The sequence below is a fragment of the Zonotrichia leucophrys genome, chromosome 20 (genome assembly GCF_028769735.1).
Source record: "Zonotrichia leucophrys gambelii isolate GWCS_2022_RI chromosome 20, RI_Zleu_2.0, whole genome shotgun sequence".
NCBI classification, from domain to species: Eukaryota; Metazoa; Chordata; class Aves; order Passeriformes; family Passerellidae; genus Zonotrichia; species Zonotrichia leucophrys.
The window spans coordinates 7,130-22,672 of record NC_088189.1 but is presented as its reverse complement, the minus strand read 5'-3'; the positions used below and the strand labels follow the sequence as shown (position 1 = coordinate 22,672).

Genomic DNA, 15,543 nt, shown 5'->3' with positions numbered 1-15,543 from the left:
TGAAGCCAAGGTAGAAGGTTTAAGATAATGCACATGACAACCTAAGGTGGAAAAAAACATTAGTCAGTTGGCAGTATTACTAATTTTCCATCAACATGCAGTTTCAAAATCAGTAAATTATCTTACCCAGAATGTTAAAGGCTTTCAGTGCACTTTGTAATGGTGAAAGATACTCTGGTCTCAGACCTCTATACAGGTCCAGAAAATGGATGAAGACTCTTACAAAACAGCTATGCCAGCTGAAAACAGTTCCAGTCAAACTTATGTAAACCATACTTTTGCAAATCATACTTCTGCGACTCAATTGACAAAACAGTTTTTGGCAATACGATAGTCACGTGAAGCCTCTTAAAACCTGCTTCAGGTATAGTCAGCCACTCCACTTCGGAGCAGCCAAAGAAAACCAATTTCCAGCTGGTGGACAAGGTCAAACAGTGATTTCTTGAACCCACACAGGTAGATTACTTTTCTAATCTATGCAAATAGGCACAGCAGCAGCTTAATGCAGCTACTATGAGGTTAAGTGCAATGCCTTGCGAGACGCTAATAAAAGATGCAGGAAGAGATTAAAACAAAGTTAGAGAGTTGAAGCCATCATAAGGTCTTAGGTGACTGAGTTCATGCCCTACTACCAAGCTTTCCCACTGTAGTTCAAAAATGGAAAGACACTACAGAAAATGCTATCAAATAATGCTGTATTTTCACAGCTTAGCTAGATTAGGACACAGTTTTGCCAATACTAATTTAAGACTTAGTTACTTTTATTAAAAGCTCTCAGTACATTCTTCTCAGTAAAAAGTGCAGCTTGGTTTTGTTGTTTTGCCTTCTCTGAATACTACATAATTTTAGAGAAATTATTTTACAGTAAGGTATCATAAATGAATGCCCTTTTTGTACGATGGCCTCATTTTAGAAGAAAATGGATACTATAAAATTTTATATCAAGTCAGCATGTTACCAAGAAGTTTTGCTGTGTTTTCTGAATTTGATTAATACAAGTCAAGGTCACTTCCTGAAAGAAGGATGCCTACTACTGCAGCTGCAAGTAAACTAGACTCAAAAGCGGGGGGATGGGAAGACAATACTGGCAGTTGCTAGCACTGTCTCCAAAAATATACCAATTACTAAAGTCAAGTAAAATTTGGAATTTTTTACTACATCATTACATAAGTAAAATAATAAATGAAGTCTGAGTCTGCATAATTACTGTTCCAAGCAAACAAGATACACAATGATGCACCACCGAACCTGCAAAAAATTACTAATTCTGCGAACCCTTTACTAAACTCTATATAATTTCCTTAAAAATATATCTTTTAGTCTTATTTTTTCTTTTCTTTCTTTGTTGTATCATGCAGTTCATGAAGCTAGTAAGAGACTGTCCTTGAATTAACGGCATGTCTCAGTCTTACTGAGACTGTGCAGCTCCACCCAACCTATACTGTCCTATTCTGAAGTCATTTAGGAAAAAGACATTTTGGGAAAGCATGCAAACTCTTTACAGAAGTCTACAGCCTGCATTTTTGCAGTTTCTGAAGACTGTACCTAGCTTACATAAACAATTAGAAGTAAACCGTGTTCACCTGTAATGTGCAAAAATGTTTTAAGCCCTGTAAAGATATTTTAAAATGGGTTGTTTTTAAAATGTGCCACATTTGCATTATGCATGAGGCCAATCAGATGTAGTTTGCCCTTCCCTGTTAAAACTAACAGGTCATGAAAATAAGACCCTATCAAACAGAAAAAGTATTATTTTTGTTTTTTCTACAATCTGTAGCACCAGATTGGCAGCAGGGTGGAAGTAATCTATTGCTGAAAAACATTTAAAACCGTACATCAACAGACATTTCCACAAGGATATCGGGGGACACACAGACATACACACACTCACCCTCAACTTCATCTTTAATAAAACAGCCTTGATACACCCCAGCATTGCAACAGATGTTTCATCTGTTGATTGAGACTGAAATTAGGATGATCTACTGAATGAAACTTAGATTTGACATATTGGTGCAGTAAAAAGAAAGGAACCTTGCTAATTTTGGGTGGGCATCTTTGCCTAAAATAGAAAAATAAACTACAGCATATCAGGGCCTGTGCAGGCACAACTACATCTGTGTTTAAGGATGCCTAACATTTCCCATCACGGCAGCCTGCCCTAATTCTTTAATGCCTGTCTCTGACATACACCTCAGAACTACTTTTTGGTTCGGATGTTTGAAAAATGAGTAGACTTCTATTGAACAAAGTGTAACCTTTTAGTCAGTCCAAGAAATTAAAGCTTTGGAAGAGAAACTGGTCGAATGTCTAAACAAACTGAACTTTATCTTGCTGCTCCAATTAAGATATCTGTATAGCTGGCAAGTGCCTTATTTAAAGTACTCTAACATGCTTAGTTTTGTTTTAAACCAGTGGCCAAGATCCTCATGTATTTTATCTAACCAAGTTAGCTCTGTTGCTGCACAGCTTCTCCATGCTGACACAACAGAACATGCTTTATCACTATACTACCAGGACCAAGAGCAACTTCTCTACAAACCAGCTACAAAGCAGTTCAAGTGTCTGGCAGCACAGCAGCTAGTGAACAGGGACATTTTTCTAGGTTATACTGCCTCACCCATACACAGCATCCACAAAGCATGAGGCAGCAGCAGGATCAAGGGCTTAGCAAAGGCCACCCTTACCTCCCTCCTAATTCAAGATTTCATTTAGAACAGTAGCTGGAGATGTCATCCAACAGTGCTAGAAACCCACTTTCCTGCCCCTCCAGCAAGTAATCCGTGTAGAAGGCACACTCAGTTTAGCAGCCAAGGCAGCGCCCTGCTTGATAACTACCTTGCTGGCAAACAGAGTAGAAATTTCCTTACGGCACATTATACTATTTTTTCCATAAGCTTTTTAAAGACATACAGAAACTTACACTGAAAATACTAAGGATGTGAGGTCATTCAAAAAACTTCAAATAGTATTGTCAGCTCCACCTCTCGAGATTTCTTTAATCCTTGTTGCATGTTCTTAATTTAAGCAGATTCCTGAAACAGTGCACTGCACAGATGATGCAACAGACAAATAAGGCTATTAGTAGTCTTTTCTGTGGACCTGATGGGTCCAGTCCCACACAAAGTCTCATGAGCAGTAACACAGCAATCACTTCCAATTTACCACATAGTAATAGATAATCATGTCATAAATCAAGATTGGAAGTCTGTCAAGGACCTGTATGTTAACTTGGCCTTTGCCCAGAATGGGTACTTAGAGAGCTCCAGTGACATTCAAATCAGAACACACGGGCATTTTCCAGCGGAGAGTAAACAACAGTGATACATACTGTCTTGATTATGACAGATCACAACGAATATATTCACACCCATCAATAAGGGTGGGCCCATGAGCATGAAAGAAATGTACTCCATAAATCACATCGCCTTGCCGTTGGCACATTTTGCTAGTCAGCAGATGCAATACTTATGAACATTTATTCATGTGTTTGCACGAGAAGTAAGTTAGAGAAATAATGTCAGCAAATATATTATTTTACAGCAGAAACATGACATTTAGAAAAATGTAGATTCATATTCTGAAAAAGTGTTTGATTGCTGTGGGCAGAAGATAGGGGGGAAGGCATCTCTCCATTATAGGGTCTCATACTGCATGAATCTACTCAGATCCACACAAACTGGCTTTAAGGGCAGTTAAATGCCTGGTGTCTTAAGAATGCTTTTGAGACTCCTACTTAGTATCTTTTTCTGTCATGCTGCTAAAATAGATTCTTTTAAAAATTTATTGAAAAACACACATCCTCTTTGTCTTTAAGATTAGATTTTGGTATTTGCTGATCTAATAATAATTAAAGGCCTGTAAATGAAGTTAATGAGTCTTTGACAAAACTTGACTCTCAGATTTGAGAGTACAAGATCAGAAACTACTAAAACCAAAATAAGCTACTGAAGAAAGGAAATAAAAATTTCACATTTTCCATGCATAGTATCAGTGCTTATTTATTATTAATTTATTTGAAAGGAATAAGTATAGCTAGTTAATACAAAGGCTCCAGTTCTAAACTGGCACCAGTTTGTCCTTGAAATATGGAAATGTTTCAATCTTGATGCTGTAATTACAATCTGATTAAGTCTGAGTATATGCAGGTACACTTCATTTGGCTGCAGGAGGTATTTAGTTCAACAAAAATGCCTACCATTCAATATTTGAAGCAAAATCAGTGTCTACCCCTGTTATACGAACAGATCTGAGCATTCCATTAATTAGGATCCCCTTTCCTCTATTTCTTTATCATATTCTGTACCATATTTCCTTCACAGTGAACAGAGCTTAGTAGATACAGTACCTGCAGTGAAATTGCAAAATAACGACAGAAGAGAATCCCCCCAAATCAGTTTAATTAATCTTTCCGCAATACAGTCAGGTTATCACAGAGCATCTGCTACAATTTACTGCTCCAAACAAAGCCGAAGTGATATTGTGCATTCCTCTGGTCAAATAAAATCTTAGATTTACGGGCTCAATTATTTAAAAATTAAGCAAGATGGAGTAATAAACAGGAAAAAGCTCAGAGGTTGGTATCTTTGCTTAATACTACATAAAGCAGAGTAGTACCACCCAGAGAGGTATTAGAAATTGGAGAGTCACAGAGTGTCCTACAAGGCCTACAGGAAAAGGGCAATTGGCAAGCTTTACTACCTGCAACAAGTTAAGTTTCTGTTTATAAATAGTGATTGAACACCGGAACCACTTTCAGATAGCCTACAGAATCGCTGTCCTGAGAGATTTTTTTATGCTTGACTGAACAAAACCTTGACAGACCAACACTGACTTTGCTCATGGTATTTGGATTGATGCTAGCATAATTATGCGATGAGTTTCAGTAAAACACTGTCATCAGGGAATTACATACTACAGCCCAGAGATAAAACTGGGATGTAGTACATAACATACTGAGATAAACCATTATAACAATGGGCCACGAGGATATAAAAGTAACATTACAATTGATCCTACTTTATTTAATTTTAAGATATATTACCACATTCTTTTTGGTTCTGATTTAAGAGGTATGTTTTATTAATATCGTGCATGCTTTAGGTTTTGCATACACACATCAATAGTCCCATCTTTACTGGACACAGGGTATGTAAATCCTGACCACAACATTAACTCCTACCATTTTTCCCGCCCATTTATGAGAAAAAATGTCATGCTTTTAAGCAAGCCTCTCACTGCCCTCTGGATTTTTCTTTTTTGGTCCAAACTTTTCTATTCTTTACAAGGAATTTCCATTGCATAAAACCCTTATGCTTCTAGTTTTTCTAACATTCTATTAAAGAAGCAGTATCTTTACTTCCACTAAAAAGTCATTTTTCAACATATCTCACATAAAGCTCCCAAGGACTCCTCAAGCAGGCAGAAAATCAGTCTTACTCATGAAAGTTTTTACACAAATGGCACTTCTCAAACAGAAATGTTTATCCACAGAACTCTCCAAATGACGCTATCAACAATAGCACAGAAATTCGAAAATTTGAAGCAATTTTATGAAGATTAGCAACCATTCTGGAAGTTAGTACAAGATGTCTACAACTACCAAAACCAGATGGGATGATATCCTTCCTCTTCAAGTACCAAAAGCATTTATAATGGTTTCAGATCCAGTTCCTTCCTTGTTTACTGATAAATGGCTAAACAGTTGTACAGTTTCACATCATCAGGAAGCAAACTTTATGTACTCTTCTATAGTGCACTGGTGGAAATGCCAGGACAGAGCTGTAAATTTCTTTTATTACTATTTTTTCCTTACATTTCCTTGCAATTATTTTTAGTTCCCATACAAGGCGACCGACTGAACTGTATCTAACATTCAACAATACTGAGCTGGAGAGTCACTGTATGATCTTTAAAGTTAATATTCAGCCATGTCTGCACTGAAAAGTGGTCATATTAGCATCTGATAAGCAAATAAAACATAGTAACTAACTGAGGAGCGCATGGTCATGCATTTATGTCATGCAGTTGCAGAAGATTGGCTACGAAGCGTGATGGATGCAATGCGTTTTCCGATCAGTAAATGCCACACTACATTCGTCCAGCGAATGACCCTCCTCTACAGTACATCCCACACAGCGTGGGAAGTTAGGTTTAGGTTCGCTGCAGTCAGAAGTTCATATTCTTGGGCAGTGTCAAAATTACTAGGACAAAGGTTACTAATAATTGTCTCTGGGCATAGAATAGCTTCTCTTTTGAAGGTCCAGTAAATATTTTTTAATGTACCTAACAGTCCATTGAAAGTTCAAAAAGCTACAAAGCCTCACTCCTGAGCTTTCACCAGTACGAAAACTTGTTAGATTCTCATATAGACGAGGCCTATAAGTAACAATGTACAAACACTAACAGGATAATCACAGCACACCATGGAGGGAACACAAGGGAAGAGCATACAAAACTTAAGCCTGATATCATTAATCCTCTTTAAGATATGTGATCTTTTTTTCATCAAAAGTAGGTTTATGACAGAATATGGTCAGACAAGTGCCCGCATCCAGTCAGGACCAAAAGTTATTTATCTTCCTTACTTGACTCATACTTATCTCCACCTCATACTATTTACCCCAGTGTGTCATCCGTCTGCAAAACATGGCTTAGGACCTATGATGTTTTGATGAGCACAGCTATCCGAAAAAACCCACAAATTCTTACGTCCTTTGAAGGGATCATTCTCCAAAGGTTTGCCTTCAACGGTCTCCTTTCGTTTTTTTCATTTTGCTTTAACCCCACCTTACTCTAACCAAGCCAGCTCACCTATTTCAGGGCACCTGCTAAAGTGCAGAACATAGAGGTTGAACTTGCAACGAGAGATTATTCCAAAGAAGGCTCTTCCTTTCTTGAGACCAAAATCCCACAGAATAGAATGTCCAGACAAGCTTTCAGTTTTGCTACTCTCCAGCAACGGGTATGGAAGCTTACACATCAGTCTAATAGAATATTGAAGGCTAAATTGCTTGCCCCAGAAGCTATGACCAAACCTCAAACAAACAATATCAATCAGTGATTTGCATTATGTCTGCACTGAGCCCAGAACAGATTTAGCTAAGAAATCCTGTTTCATCATCAGTCTTTCAAAATAACATGAATACTTTGCTTAGAACAAAGTTACTGGTTACTTCAGGAAGAAGAAAACTCTAGTACTAGTGATAGAGAGAATTAAAAAACAAAGGCAGATATATACGCACAAGGATACAGTGTATCCCACATCTTAGGAGGAGCATCCTTTAATGGTCCAGGTATTCCCCAAAAGCCTAACAGTTTTAGATACCATGAAACATACCAAGGCCAGGTCATATCACGCATTTCCTCAAGTGAGGTGGAAGACAGCAAACTATATACCATATTAGTATGGAACATTAAAAAAAACACCTTTAATTTTCTAAGGGAATAGACATTATTTTCTCCTTTTCCTAACTCCCTAAATATCAATAGTTTATGAGAATTGATGCAGAGAAAACAAAGTGGTTGTGACACAAAACTTACCGAGCACAGTATTCGCTACAGCAGAAGTCAGTAGGAATACCTAGAAAGAAAAAGCATATGAACGTGTTTTAGCATGCTCTCAAAACTCAACAATCTACTGTTCAGGAATCTCCTGGTTTAGAACAACTGAGTCTTCTAGCTGCTGGATATTCTGTGTCAGTCAGTTCTGTAGTTATAGACAGCTACACTATCTGAAAGTAGCCTTTTTTTATTTTTAACCCTGCCATCTAATAATAAGGAGAATAACTGAAATGAGTGAAGAAAAAACACTTTCCTCCTGTTGATTTCCTATTACACTTGTGGTTTTGGGTAGATCAGCCTTGTACTGTAAGGCCAACACAAAAAAAAAAAAGGGAGAGAAAAGCTGGAAATACTGTGTCTTATTGAAAATACAGAGAAACATAGTCCATTTTACTCAATGATACTGCATATACCAGAAATACTCATATTCAAGAGGAAAGCATAGTATGATTGTATAATAATGTAGTATTTTCAATCTTTTAACCTTTTTCTCCACTGGTATCACTCTTTTGGTACACTACTTAGCACTGGTCTGTCTTCTGTCACAGAAGAATTAATTCAGATTTACTTTTTTTTATTTTACTGAGTAGAGGAAAATTGAACAAAGATCTATTGGCTACAGCACAACCACTTCTTCTCTAGGTAAAACACTAGGAATAAAGGCCAAACTATCACTGGAGTAAGAACAAGTCTCCTAAACCAAATGAGAGGGATATATTCAGTCAGTCACCCTGAAAAGAAAGTTCTCTTAAGTCACCGTGGCTACTTCTTTGGTGACCACTCTGACTGGAATTACAACCTGTACTTACTAAATCCACATTTGAGAAAAAGTCTCACTAAGACTTAGAAAAGCTTGGATGGATTAGAAATCCATCTCAAGCTTTAACTTTCTATCAAATTTGTAAAGTAAACTTATATAAGCTATCCAAAAGATATACAAAGCAACGGCAGTAATTTCAGTACTTTTAATCAGCAAGCAACCAATTAAAAAATACACAATTCACAATACAATCCTTACATAAGCTGGAAAAGATATTAAGGTTCATGTCAAGTTCAACATGCTCCACTTTTAACTTTAGTCATCAGCATTCTCATTAGCAGTAAATATGTGAGAAAGGATTATGAGCAGTCAGGAAGGCATATATTGAATTTTTATATAATTATTAAAAAAAAAAAAAAGTAGCTCAACAAAGAAAAGTAACAAAAAAGGAAGCACAATGGCCCTGACTTGGCTCGAGAGCTGTGGAAATGTACTATGCTGTCTTAAAAAGACAAAATTAATGTGCATTTAAAGGGTTCTGGTTTTGTATTTTCAATTAATACTAGTAAGACAAGAGCTTGTTGTGATGTTGCTTACTCCCACCTCAGTATTTAAGGAAACAAAAACCTCAACCCAATATATGAAGGATTCTTTAGGCCCTAACTCAAAACAGCATAAGCCAACAATAAATATCTGTAGTGACAGAAAGACAAGACACATTCCAAGTACAGAGTCCTCTACACCTTGGGAGAAAGGTCAGGTAGCTTTCAGTAAATAAGAGCAACTTACACAGAAAAGAGCTTTAAGGTAGACAAATGAGGTTGAACCTGTAGATCCCTTGAGTCTGATTTTCACCATTGTACCTCAAACTACAATAATCTTAAAAATAACCATTAAATAGTCTTTAAGTTTAACTCTTTTATGAAAGATGTGTTTCCTAATGTTTTTCTTCCTTTGTATATTAAAGATAGGATAATTAAGATTTTTAGCTTAGCAGCATACAGTCCTTTCTGGAAAGGTTGGTCCAGAATTACCATTGGAAACAAGAAAAGATGAATTGTCACCTAGCAGTGATCATGTAGAAATAGTAAAACAAGTAAACACAGTAAAACAAGAAATTAAATTAATACAAGCAGTAGTTGATACTTAGCATGAGAGTCATTTATGCACAGTCTCGCATATGAGAATTCATTTATTGACAACTGATTTTTAGCAAGCACTTGCTCACCAAATAGCTTGAAGTTCCAGTCAGAAAAAGATTCCTAACTGGAATTCCAGCAATAAAGGCATGCCTACATGTTATTAAAGGAAACAGTGGAAAATTTCTCAGGCTGACATCCAGAATGTCTGCAGTTCCGTTTCATATTTCTCTTCTTGCAACTTGCAAAGCAGATGCTAAACCAGACCCTAAAAGCTTTTTTGTTTTGTGTGGGGATTTTTTTGGTTTTTTTGGGCTTTTTTAGTTGTTTTTTTGATTTTTTTTTTCCTTTTCTTTTGTGAAGCCTGGAAATTTCCAGTGCTTTTAAAGAGCTTTTTAAAAAGTTGTCTCAAATATACTGCTCAAACAACCTTCCGCTTCTACCTAGACAGACTTTAGTTTAAAGCAAAAGTTTCATTGCTATAAAGCAGACCGAAGATGAGGGGGAATAAAAAAAATTTGCTCATCTACCAAAAGCATTGCTTGGCCAATCTAAAATATTATTATACTGTGTATTAATCTTGATAGAGGTCACTTGAGGTTCAGCTACAGAGAGACAGATGGGTAAGAGAAAACAAAGCAGGTGATAAAGGTACCTTGTAGCTGTATATTTGAACAGAAATTACAGTGGATGACAACGCAAGCTATTCCGTTCCTATTAAATGATCGAGTAATGGTTGTCCTTCAACTTAGTCGAATTTGCACTCAGTAATTTTCCATCGTTCCTGAATCCCACTCATCATCCATGTCACCTGCTTATTGTCTCTCACACAGCCAATACAAATCTGCCAAGTTTGCTAGCACTAGTTCTACACATCACCTCTACCAGACTTATTCATCAGCCTTGAACATACATCACCAAAGATTAGGGGGTTGAATGGAAAACCTACAGTTGTAATACAAAAATCTTTGAAAGCTACTTCAGCCAGGGAAGATGGGTTATTTTTCAGTTTTCTGTGCACTGATTAGACAAACTGCCTTCCTAATTTTAAGGAGGGGATCAAATGTACATCCTAGGTAAACAGGAGATGTTTGCTTTGTTCTATCTTAATCAAGTGAACAGTTTGCAGATAAAGTAGGCTTCCTTTTGTTGCCATTAGTGCCATCTTTGAATCTATGACTAGATAAATACTTGAAATACTGGTTATGAGGTGATTCTTTCAATTACTACCTAAGAATATTAAGCAATGTGCTGACTGATATTCTGGCCCATTGAGCCAGAAATCTCTACTCTGAACATCAAAAAGGCTACCATGGAAGATGAGACCAGGAGGATACTATAACAAAAGATGCTCCTACGTCTGCTTTAGTTTGCGGCAGCAAAGATGGACTAAGCACAAAAAGAACTGCAAACCAAGTCATAATTCCCCATTTCCACCTACCCTCTCTAGCCTAGCCTTTATGGGGAAAGAGAAACTATTACAGGGAAAGATGCCTGAAAAGCCTATCCAAATCACTGGCAAAAAACATTGCAAATTTTTGTTTGAAATAATTTCCTTAAGATGTAAGCTGCCAAGAATAGAAAATAATTTTAAAGTTGTCATTATTAATACAAGAAATTAATTGTTGAACCTTTACTAGTTCTTCCATAAGATTCAAAAAGAGCAATGTAGCATTTCCACACACTGATTGCTTATGTGTGTGCGTGCACACACATGTGTATGCTCCTTCTAGACGTCTGTCTAAAAGGTTTTAGAAAAAGTTTATTCACATAGAATGCCACCCCCTCTGACACATGTAGCAGCAAAAAGCAAGTAGCACAGTTTACCTTTTCCTGTGCCTTACTAGCCTCCAGAGAACGTGATGAAAAAACCCAGCAATGTTAAGATGCTCATATAGTCTATAGGGCAATTGGCAAAGCGTTAGAACTACAAACTGAGTGCACAAAGCAAAACCAGAGGAATACTACCTTTGATTTAGATTTATTTAGTTCTTTGGACTCACACAAAATAAACAGAGAACCCCTGACTGACTGTTCTGAACAATCGTTTCCCCATATAAAATACTGGAGAGAACATGTATTTCGCTGGGGTTTTGTGCAAGTAAATTGTTCAGTTCTCTCTTTTACTTAACCCTTCAATTAAAACAAAAGTCACCCAACCCAATCCCGGTTACATTAGCTGTTTAATGACTTTGGGCTGTTTCAGTGAGGCAGGGCATTCTGTTATTAGACATACAGCGCACAAAAGACTATATATCCTTCAAGAGATTGAAGGCAAGGTAATTTAGTTTCACTTTTCAAAAATCAGTATATTCATAACTGTAAATTTAAAAAGTCACCAATTAAGTATTATTAAAGTAACAGGATCCATCTGAAATATACCTCCGATTTATATGATGCACAAAATAATTTTATGTACCTTCACTCAACTAAACGCAGCATACAAAAATCACAGTGAGTGGAAACACATTCCATAGCAGATTTAAATCAGTAGCAGTTAAATACTTTTACAATTGCCTCTTTCCTAATACACTACATCTAGAAACATCAACAGATTTACTCAGGGGCAAAAGGGGGAAAAACAAATGAAAAAACTACATAGGCAGGCTGCCCCAGCATTCAGGTCAGATATCCGTGGCATAAAAGATTCTATTCCTCCCCTCCATTTTTTTTAATTATTAAAACAAGCCAGAAGAATACTTAAGATATTTCTAATACTGAAAAAGCTTGAACATGAAATGCAGAAGATCCTGTAGTCCAGTCCTTTAAGATCACGTTTTCAAGAGAGACTCGTTTAAATGCAGGAGTTGAAGCAGCCTGTAGTGTCAGGCTCTAGTGTCCAATACCTTTTAACATGCTACAAATGGTTTAATTTTGCAGGCAATTGTAATCAAGACACTTTTTCTTTCTCAGAATTCTTGAAAAATAAAAACACACACACCCCTTTTCTAGGAAACTGTACCACAGGCATTAATAATGAAGGTTTTGTGATTGTGATTTCTTGTCCATTATTAATTTAAAAAACCCATCATGAACAAAATATAGGGTTCCATTGTAAAATAGATTTGCTTCTTCTTCCTAATCTGCATTTTGTCTCAGCTATATGTTAGGGTACACATCAGTGATAGAATGGAAAAAAAAATGGTAACTAGGCAATGCAAAACTTCCAACTTAATAAATCCAAAGCCAGGATGAACAAGGGCCTCAAAGGAACAGTTAAAAGAAACACAAAGCCACAGACGAGCCCAAAATGCATGCAAGTCATATTCCAAATAAAATCAGACCGGCAATAACACACTGTAATCAGGAGAGGTACTTAAAGCGAGGCTGAATGCTGGGCTTATTTTGTCTATCACTTCTCATGTCCCACAGCCTCTATCTTCACATGTCAGCAGTGAATCCATCAAATCCACTGGTATTAGTTAAAAAAAACAAACCGGTAGTAGTAACAGAGTTGAAGGAGCAACAGTCAGTTGAACAGCAGCTGTAACAGCAGTTAACAGTAAATGTAATTACTGAATGTTTTAATGCACAGTCTTGTTTTAAAAACAAAAGTAACAAAACTGAAACAAAACGAAAAGCCCAACCCTCCCCCAAAAGGACCCAATTTTGCCTGTTTCTTCTAAACCCAAGCTTTTATTCTCTGGTTTTCACTCATACACTACTTGTTTCTATGAAGCTACATTTTATATTCAGAACATACAACTTTCTTTCATGTGAAGCAGAACATTTTAAGGTGAAAATATTCCATGAGAAAATATTTATTTTTACAATAGTGATGAAGCTTAAAAAAAATGTTAAGCTTATTGTAAGAATCCATTTTAAATGTATTACAGACACCATATACTAGAATTTGCTGTGCCTCACACATTCAAATTTTCTTTTGTTTTGTCTTGTTATTTTAGTTAGACTCCAACATACTATTTTCTATTGACCTCTGTCTAAAAGAGGAAGAAGATACTGAGGATTCAAATGAGTCTGAATATGAGCTGACAAATTGAGAAGCTTCGCTTTTAAAGGAAAACTTGACCGTGCTTAAGAGTAGGATCAGAAACCACAAACAGAATCAACTGTAGAACCAAAGAGAATCGTGGGAATTATCTCAACCTCACGCTACATTCTAACTCATAATCACCCTATTTATATCCCAGAAACAGTAACACCTACGGCGGCATGCGACCCGAGCCGCGGCGGGGGAGGTGGGGGGGGGGGGGGGGTGTGTTGGGGGTGGGAATCTCACCTCCAACCCTCAATAACAGTTTCATTACAGCTACGAGTCAGAAATGGATAAGAGGCATGGAAATTAACCTTTCAGTTCGAGTGTTTTTCATTCCTTTTCTTATTACCAGAGATAAGAAGGAGACAAGAGAAGTCAGCTCTAAAACTTACCGAGGCTACAGGATGACCAGGAGAAGGCGGATATCAAGATCTTTGGAACCGCCTCGGTACCAGATAAACCCAGAGGAATGGTAGAGAGGGCCATTCTAACCGAGGTATTTCACCCACACCTCGCCTCAGACTGAGAAATCGTGGGTCAGACGATTCTAAAGCCAGGTCCGCAGCGACCTCAGGTCTCTTTGTATTCCACGAGGAACCTCCACCCAAAATCACCACACTTAGATATGCATCACACAGCGACACGGGAAGCCTTCAGTCCACGCATCAATCCCCCGCCACTGCCCCAGGAATATTCCTTCAAAACTCACTCACCGGTAAAGTTACAATAGCTAGAAAGAGGTCAAGGCAGCCACACATGGCCCGGGGAATCCCCTCATCTCCAGCCCTGGGAATACTCCTCACACACAACCCATCTACGCTCGCCCTCGTCCTCCCATCAGGGAGGCACGTTCATATTGAGTAGGGGGGCGAAAGACAGAAAAGAGCCACCCCTCAAGGCCACCCACCAAGCCTCTCCCTTCCCCGGCAAGGGGCAGCTCTCCCTCCGCCATCCCAGTCCCACTCCAGCACTAGAAGCAGGGAAACGCGAACAAGAACTCCCCTCTCTCCACTCCCTCCCTCCGAACCCCACTCACCTGGGAAATCAGCCAAAGCTCAGCTACATCTCCATCTCCCCCACACTCAGCCCCACACCGCCATTTTCCTCACTGTCTGGATTTAAATCGGGACCGACGCGGAGACACCAGGCGGCGTGAGGTATTGTGGGACCTGTAGTACCCAGACGGGAGCTCGTGGTACTTGTAGTCCGCGCCGGGATTGCAGCCGGAGCCGCCAGGCTCAACCTGGTGCCCGCGGGCCGGTGTCGCCTCTGCATCGCCGCGGTCTCTGCAGTAGGGCGGGCTCAAACGGGGAGGAGGAAGCGGTCCCAGGGGAAGCTGCCTGTTCCGTGCACCCACTGGCGCGTTCCCGCGGCGCTTGCTCCGTGCTCGTAGAGGTCACAAAATGCCGTATCTGTGTTAGGTCCCTTGGGATTAAAAAAAAAAAAAATATCAACCCTTCGAATAACGATTGAAAGAAAAATGTTTACTCCTTAGAGCCTGAAATTTTCTACTGCTGCACCAGACATATAGTTTTTCTTCTTTTTTTATTCACAGTCTATAGAGGGCCCAATTAGTGCTTCACCTGGCACTATCTAATACTGAAATCGATTAACCACTGCAACGGTTACGCACATCCACAGTACCAGTTAAATTAGACAACCAAGAGTTAATTGGATCATGATTTAATTAGGTAAACAGGCAGTCTTCCAACAAAGCTATCAGTCACCATCAAGCCCACCCCTCACCCAAATCCCATCGCCGCCACTGCGTCCCACCCCATGCTCCTCTCCTCGCGCCGCCGCCCCGCCCGCGAACCGCGAGCAGCGCGACGCCCCCTGCCGTCGCACGCCGCGCCGCCCGCGTGTCCAAACGCCGCGCGGTGCCCGCACACCGCCCTCCGCCCCTCCCCTGCGGGAAGAACAGAGCTGGCGGTGAAATAAAGCTTGTGGCTCAAGAGCTAAAAGAGCTGGGAAGGGGACCTCTAGGCCTGGAGCTGTCATCACTGCAGCATGGCTCCATCGGAGGATCGTGGTAAGGACAGCAGTGCTCACCTAACTATGCACCTGAGGACAGCTTCAGGATC

General features: G+C 39.0%; 1 protein-coding gene across 7 annotated transcripts in view; it reads right to left on the bottom strand.

Annotated features, from left to right (window-relative positions):
- NCOA3 (nuclear receptor coactivator 3) overlaps positions 1-15,256 on the bottom strand; it is a 56,912-nt gene extending 41,656 nt beyond the window's left edge. For 4 of the 7 annotated variants that reach the window (XM_064730258.1, XM_064730262.1, XM_064730260.1 and 1 more), the window contains exons 1-3: positions 15,236-15,256; positions 14,496-14,884; positions 7,543-7,582 (exon numbers count right to left, since the gene is read on the bottom strand). The gene's annotated coding sequence lies outside the window, so the exon portion shown is untranslated. The remainder of the gene's footprint in view (positions 1-7,542; positions 7,583-14,495; positions 14,885-15,235) is intronic. The other 3 variants (XM_064730261.1, XM_064730259.1, XM_064730257.1) reach the window with 1 other exon arrangement.
- Between the last annotated feature and the right edge of the window lie 287 nt (positions 15,257-15,543).